We start from the raw sequence: 7,808 nt of genomic DNA, 5'->3' as shown, positions 1-7,808 counted from the left end.
TATAGAGAGCCATTAGGACTTCTCTTCAGTTGTATATTGACTATGTTTTTGAGAAGAGCTGTGGGATTTTAGCTGGTTTGGAATGTAGACAGTGGGGAGTATAGCAGATCAACAGGGAGCACCTGAGGATAACTGACAAGGAGGATTTAAACAGGACAAGGAAATTTTTATTCTTGTCTATAATCAACTGTGATTTCTACCAGTCCCTTGATGATAGGGGCAAGCGCTTAATTTCAGAATAATTACCTGTAGTTTTTAAAAGTTGTTTTTGTAATTGTACTAAAATAGCTGTTTGGCAAATGGTAGATAGTTTATTTGTGGTAGAGTTTTGTGATTTTTTTAACTTTGTCTTTTCTCAATACTGGTTCCATAGAATAGCAGTACCATATCCTAAAGGGATCCACAGGTCGAAAAAGCCTTATGCTGACTGGATGCAGAAGGCAACCGAAGCACAGCAAGTAGAACCAGGGCGTAGGAGATGAGGATGAAAAGGAGCTGAGGAGAATGATGAGGGAGCTTAGGGTGTAGCTGGTGAATTTTGTCACCTGTGCAGGAGCATACGAAAGGGTCATCATTGGCCCTGAGTCACATACAAAGTAATCAATTGTGTTAGGGCCACAGAAAGGCAGTTGGGAGATGAGAATAACCACGCACCAGATACCAGAGAAAACCACACACCCAACAGGAAATTACTAGGTGGAAACAGCGTTGTCCAGTCATAACTGTGGCACAATACAGAAGATGACAGATGGCAAAGTATCAATCAAAAGCCATTGCTGAGAGAAAGAAGCATTCAGTGGCGCCCGTGGAAAAGAAATCATATAACTGAAGGAAGCAACCAGTGAAAGAAGTGGTCTTGGTCTCAGAGAAAAGGTTGACCAGTGTATTTGGAACTGTGGAATTTGCAAACCAGATCCCCAGGAATGCAGAATTCCCCAGCAGGATGTACATGGAGGTATGGAGGTGCTGGTCCCAGTACAAGCACAGATAATGGCTCCATTTCCCATAAGGGTCAGAAGGTAGATGATGGAGCAGAACATAAACAGGACAATCTGAATCTCCTTGCTGCAGGGAAAGCCAAGAAGGATGAATTCACTCACTGACTCAGAAAAGGATCCTGATCCAGAGATGTTTATTTAGTCTGTAAACTGCAACGAAATATTATAGTCATGAGGTCAAATTCAAGAAGCTGAGCATATATACAAGGTCCTTCATGATCTAATTTTTCTGTATTTACTTAACCTCGTCTCCTTCCCTGTGCCCCCTTGAGTCCTATGCTACAGTAGGAATAGTTGCACTTCCGCCAAATAACCTGCTGTCCTCTCTACTTAACATGTCTGTTGCTTCTTTCTTCCTTCTTGCTTTCTTTCTTTATTTGTGCATCCCTTCTGGGTCCCTTCATTTCTCCTCCCCCTTCTTTTTACTTACTTATTGACTTTTTTGGGGGGCATAACTTGTACTTGCAATTTACCCTATTCACTGATTGTCTCCTTCATGAATTATCGATGGATTCCACCATCAAGTACTAATTCCTTGTTTTGCCATAGTATGTGTGTGTACACTTATATTATGCCCTATTGTAACTGGTCACTTCTCTATCTCTTTACCACTCTGTGCTTTTCATAAAAGCAGAGGTTATGTTTTTCACCTCTGTATTATCAATGCCTAGCACAGTGCAGTCTATTTCACAAGTATGCCAATGTACTTGCTGAATCAACATTAAACAAATGTATCATTTTTTTAATTAGAAGGAATGAGAAGTTACATTCTAAAAGCTATAGTATTTTTCTACACTACAGAATTTATATTAATATCATGGACAGTTTTTTGTTTGTCTTAATTTACCTAAGAGATTGTATATATTTGAATCTCTGAGAATAGAGGTCAAGTGTTAACCATTTTTGATGCTTTTTCAATATCTAATACATTACCTTTTAGGCAAATTTACTTTGTAATTTTAAATGAATAGTTTAAATAAATAATTTAAATAAATGAATAATTCATTACTTCTCCCTCCAGTTAAATCTTAAGTCAGTTAACTTCCCTCTTGGAAAGAAAGAACACTTCCATTGGACCTTGAGCCAGGGCAGAATGGGAAGAAATGAACAAGGGCATGACTAAAACAGGAGGTGGTAGGCCAATTTGGCATCAGATTAGGGGGAACATATGTACCTGTTTGACATGGACTGTCCCGATTTTAGCACAGGAAACCCTTAGACCTAGGGAAGCAGGGATAAGTGATCAGCTTATAAATGTATATATCTTAAAACTTAAAAATGTATATATCCTGGTCCCCTTGGGTCCTGCCAAAGCCCTTTCCTTTTTCTTAGTTCCCAGAGAGAGGAAGGAAAAGTCCTTAACATGATCCATGAAAGCATTGAGAGAACACATGGATGTACTGAGAAGATATTCTGGAACAGCAGCAAAGGGCTGCCCAGATTGTTTGCCAAGGATTGTAGATGTCCTGTGCTGTTAGTTCTGCTAACATTATCTGCTGTGGGTTAGTAGTCATAACTGAGCTCTTATTTTCAAAAGACAGCATATTGTAATGTACTTAGAGTTGTGGAAAAGCTAGACAAATTAACGTTTAGGAAAACAGACTCATCCATACCTCAGTTAATAACAAACATCACAGCTTTGCCTAGGAACTGAAGTTATTTGGACTTTGTCCTTCAGACCTTTTGTCTAGGATACTAAGAACAACAATGATGCTATAATAAATTAGGATCACTTCTCTAGATTTAAGGTGAGGTATACAATGTAATTTCTGCATACCTGGGAGCTATGTGTGAGAGGAACCAAGTCAGGTGTGTACTCTCTTTTCAACCTCAGTATCAAAAGTGGATTGCTAGGACCTTCTCTGAAAACAAACCCCCCTTTTGTACAATTAGAATTGCAATGATTGCCAAGAGTTTCCTCAGGGGAGATGTCCTGGTGATGGTGTGGGTGAAACTTTGGGAGTAGTTTCCAATTTTTAATTTGGAAGAAAGGACCCAAGTACTACCTACATAAAAAATCTGATTTGAAATGGAGCTCTGGAGAAGACTCTTTATCTATATTTGGTTAGTATTTCCAGAGATTTGGTCCCTCAAGTATTTAAAAAAGTGACTTTTCACAGTAATCCTTTGGGCAGGCTAGTCTCTCAGGCCAGTATCTGACTTTACCTTGTGTGATTAGATGCCTTTGGGAGAAGAGCTAGGAAAAGAAGTGGTTGTCTAAAATGAGTATTTGGCCGAGTATTCCTGAACTCAAAGCTAATTATGAATTGTCCTTTACTCTGTAAATGCAAGGTTCCTTAGGGAAAGGTGACAATATATATTCAATCCCCAGAGATATGCAGAAAGTGAAAAAAATATATCTTTCTGTCTACTAAGGAAAAGGGACAACTTAAGGAATGTGGAGCTTTGTTCCTAGTACAGAAAGTAAATCTCACTATGGTACATTTTTTGTTTTCTTTAGAATCAATGGTCTAATATTATCTCTGTATTATCCTAACATGATGATTCTCTGTTATGATATTATTCTCAACATTCTTCTAAGCTTTTTTTGTATGTGTGTATAAAAAAATGAGCTAGCTATCTTTTTTATTGAATCTAAGGGGCCCAAATAAGAGTATTACAAAAGTAGTTCCTTTAACATGCTTCCTACATATTTCTTTTAGATCTCATTATCTGGATTACTTCTTAAAGAATTTCTGGAGTCATGTGTATTAACACAGAAAAATATAAACAGTTTATTAATGTCTATTTCTATTAGCTGCAAGTGAGAAAAGAAATTTGGAGTATAGAGTATTTGTGAGTCATTGTAGTGGGATGTGGGGACCTCAAGGCATCAACAGTCAGTTTTTGTGTAGTCAAGCCACATGTGTGTATGGTGACTAGGAATGGAGTGCAAAAGGCAGAGTAAACAGAAACCAAGATGCATTTTCTCTAGTTAGCCTGTGAGAATGGCTCACATTAAAATACAAAACAAAACAAAACAAGAAACAACAAATGTTGTGAGGATGTGGTGAAAAAGGAGCCCTCTTATACTGCTGGTGGGAATGTAAACTGGTCCAGTCACTATAGAAAACTGTGTGGAGGTTCCTCAAAACACTGAAAATGTATGTACTGTATGATCCAGTGATTCCACTTCTAGGAATCTCCCCAAAGAAGACAAAAACACTAATTTGAAAGGAAACTTGCACTCCAATGCTTATTGTGGAACTATTTACACTAGCTAAAATATGGAAATAATCCAATTGTCCCAAAAGAGATGAATGGATCAAGAAGATGTGATATATATATATACACACACTGGAATACTACTCAACATTCAAAAAATATAAACTCATGCTATTTGTGGCAACATGGATGGAACTGGAAGGGATTATCCTAAGCAAAATAAGTCAGGAGGAAAAAGATATCAGCTGGTGTCACTTATATGTGGAATATGGAGAAACAGAACAAAGAAAGGGTCAGGAAAAAGACAAAACTTGCAAACTGGCATAGATCTAAGGCATCCAGCAGGCACGGTGTCAAAATAGGGAGGGAAGAGCACAAGGAACTATAATAATGGATCATGGGTGATATGGTGGTGGGATAACTATAGGGACTACAACTGAGGGGAGAAATCAAACACTGTCCAAAAGTGAACAATAATGTAAGAAAATAAACTTAATAAAAGCAATCATTTTGTCTAGGATGAGTTCTTCCCTCTGAATGTCATTGGTGGCAGGTATGCCTAGCTTGCCAATTATTGGCTTATATAATGTATTCAAGTGGAAACATTTCCATATTTTAATGAAGTGAGGTGTTTTCAAATTTTGTTTACATTGTAGCAGGTGAATTTCCCATTTTGGTGCTGTTTTTATTAGCATCAAGTTTGCAGAGATATGACCCATTCTATTTCACAAATTGGGAATTAGAATCGTCTGCTTTCTTGGGCTAAAATATTTGACAGTAGATTTTTTTTCTATGACATTTATATTCATTTTAGCTGACCCATTTTGTTGCTTGAGGAAACTACTGTTCCCCACCATTGGAGTTAGCAAACAGCCAGCCAGCATTTCTCCTCTTCTCCATAAAAGCTAGGGATCAACGTATTTTTTTAAAAAGAATTATTTATTTATTTTATACAAGAACTGGGGTACAGGTCAGAAGTGCGGGAGGGTGAGAGAATTCACCAGAGCCAGAGTGGGGAGCAGAACAGGCAGATGGAGTGAAGACACTGCTGAGGGGAGCAGCAGGTGAGGCAGGAGAGGTCTGCTGCGCTATGTGGGGATCTCCCTGGCCAGCGGGGAATAGAACTGGCGCTGCAGAGACTGCAGATAGCTTCCCAGAGAGGCGCTCAACCTCTGCACCACCGGGGAGGCCCGGGGTCAACATATTTTTAACATCCGCTCCTCCTAGCCATTACAAAACAGAAGGAGAGAATAATCTGAAATTTAAAAATTTTTAATTTTTCTCCTGTAAATTTTCCACATGAGGGTACTAAGTGCTTTTTTAATTCAAAACACCTTAACTCTTAAAGTTCACTGTGTTTAACATTTTCATTTGTTATTGGGTAGAAGTGTCAACATGTTGATTAATGGATAGGGAAATGTTTTTGTTTTTGTTTTGAGAAAAGATAAATAGCCATCCAGAACTTTAAAAAATACAATGATCAAAATTAAAAGTTCAATAGACTGTTTTATCAACAGATGAGAAAGCATATAAAAATGTAGCTAGAGACTGCATCAGAAGAATTTATACATCAATGCGTTTTGGATAGACAAAATGCTGAGTAGAATTCTACTGTGTAGATAGACCACGTCATCTTCATCCACTCATCCTTATTGGGAGCTTACCTTATTCCCATAACTGCTGCTGCAACACGCTGAATGCACTGGGCCTCGCTGCATTTGTTTCTTATGTCTGCAGTGTTGACTGTCACAGATGACACATTGTTTTATTGCATATGGTGGAAGGTAAACTAAAGGCCCCAAAGCTGTCCATGGCCCAACCAGAATAAAATATTTAAATGAACTTTGCAGATATGATTAAAATCAAGGACTTTCATTTGGGGAAATTAGCCTTGGTTATCTAGTTGGGTCCAATTTAGTTACACAAGTCTTTAAAAGCAGGAAACTTTCCTGGCTGCAAGAACTACAGGGATGGTAATTGTGAGGAGGGCCTGACTCACTTTTGCTGGTTTGAAGATGGAGGATGGGAGCTACCAGCAAAAAAAGGTGGAGATATTTAAAAATTGGAAAAGGCCAAGATATAATTTCCCTTTAGAACCTTGTCTATACTTTCATTTTTAGCCTAGTGAGAGCTTGTCAAGAGTTCTGAACTATTGAATTGTCAAAGAGTATATTTATTTATTTATGCCACCAAATTTGTGATAATTTGTTACTTTACAGTAGCAATAGAAAAGTAGTAAGGTAGTTTTTGGCTTTGTCTGTTCATTGCCCTTGAAAAAGTTATTTGTGCTGAATCTGTAAGATGAGGAGGAAGATTCCTTACTCCACAGGATATTTGGGTTTGTGTCTGGCAGGCCCCTAAGGCACTATTTATTAGGGATAGCCTTAAGTAAAGGCATATATATTATATATATATATATAAAATGCACATGTATTATTCACATATATAAAATTCATATATATAAATCACACATATAATATATATATATAATTCATATTCATATATATTTATCCCTTGAGAATTCTCTCAAGGAAATCAAAGATTTGTGATGCTCCAGTGTTTTGCTCACCTCTCTAGGTTCTGATTACCAGAAAAATCCAGCATTTTAATGTCCTTTTTGTTAGCATTTTGATGCTTTATATCTATCTTTTTCTTCTATTGATAGTCAATCTAAGTAATTTAGTTTCCCAATAATAGTATTTTTTTTTAAATAAGTCCCAGGGTATTTATTTTTTTAATTTTTTTTTTTTTTGTGGTATCCTTGCCGGCGGCTGGGGAACGAACCAGCATTGCCTAGCGCTCAACTGCTGCGCCACCAGGGGAGGCCCCCAATAATAGTATTTAAGGCAACTTTTGTCACTTCTAAAAACAGTCTTAATTTGTCCATTCTATTGCTTTTACAATAATCCATGCATTAAAAATGTCTAATCTCTTGAATCTATCAAATCTTTTTATTTACTTCTATATTCTTTGCAGGTACTCTACTATAAGCTTTTTCTGGAATGTTGCCAGTTATCTGCTCTCTCATTTCTCACTTTTTCATCATCCCATAGTGATATTATAAAAATATTTTCTGAAATCATGTAAGTAGCCTTTACAAAATTTTTTCAAATTCTTTCCAATGTTAGAAAATAGCCCAGACTCCTCACTATGATATATAGGAAGGCCAGTTCAGGTGTAGTGTGTAATCACCTGGCTATCTATACAAACTCATCTCAGGCCTTCCCCCAAGCCCCGCCCGTGCTTATGGAATTCTGTCATTTTGCTATCTGACGTTGACCCCCTCGCTCACTCTATATCACATTATCCTATTTCATTCCTTCATAGCAGTTGTCAGAATTAGCAATTATTTTGTGCATTGTCTAGTTTCCGTGAGGGATAGCACCTCTCCTGTTCAAAGCCATGAACCCCTCAGCTGTGGCTTGGTGGCTGACATGTATTTACATCTCAGTAAATATTTCTAGAGTGAAATACCTGTTCCTAGGACCCATTTCCATGAGATATTAATAGGCATTAATGAAAGGAGCATAGTGTTGAAATAAGTGTGGCAAATACTTGTTTGAATAGTTAAATAGGTCTGGTTTTCGCTAGTGTATCTTTGCTATATTAAGATGCCTAGTGAATCCCTTTAATCAGATAGTATGG

The 7,808-nt window shown here is 37.4% G+C and overlaps 1 pseudogene across 1 annotated transcript; it reads right to left on the bottom strand.

Moving 5' to 3' along the window:
• Nucleotides 1-390: 390 nt before the first annotated feature.
• LOC311175308 (olfactory receptor 11H6-like) lies at nucleotides 391-1,007 on the bottom strand (annotated as a pseudogene). Its single transcript has one exon. The product of its transcript is annotated as an olfactory receptor 11H6-like (transcript).
• Between the last annotated feature and the right edge of the window lie 6,801 nt (nucleotides 1,008-7,808).

Source organism: Talpa europaea (assembly GCF_964194135.1).
Source record: "Talpa europaea genome assembly, chromosome: 8".
NCBI lineage: Eukaryota > Metazoa > Chordata > Mammalia > Eulipotyphla > Talpidae > Talpa > Talpa europaea.
This window is presented reverse-complemented; position numbering and strand designations above follow the sequence as displayed.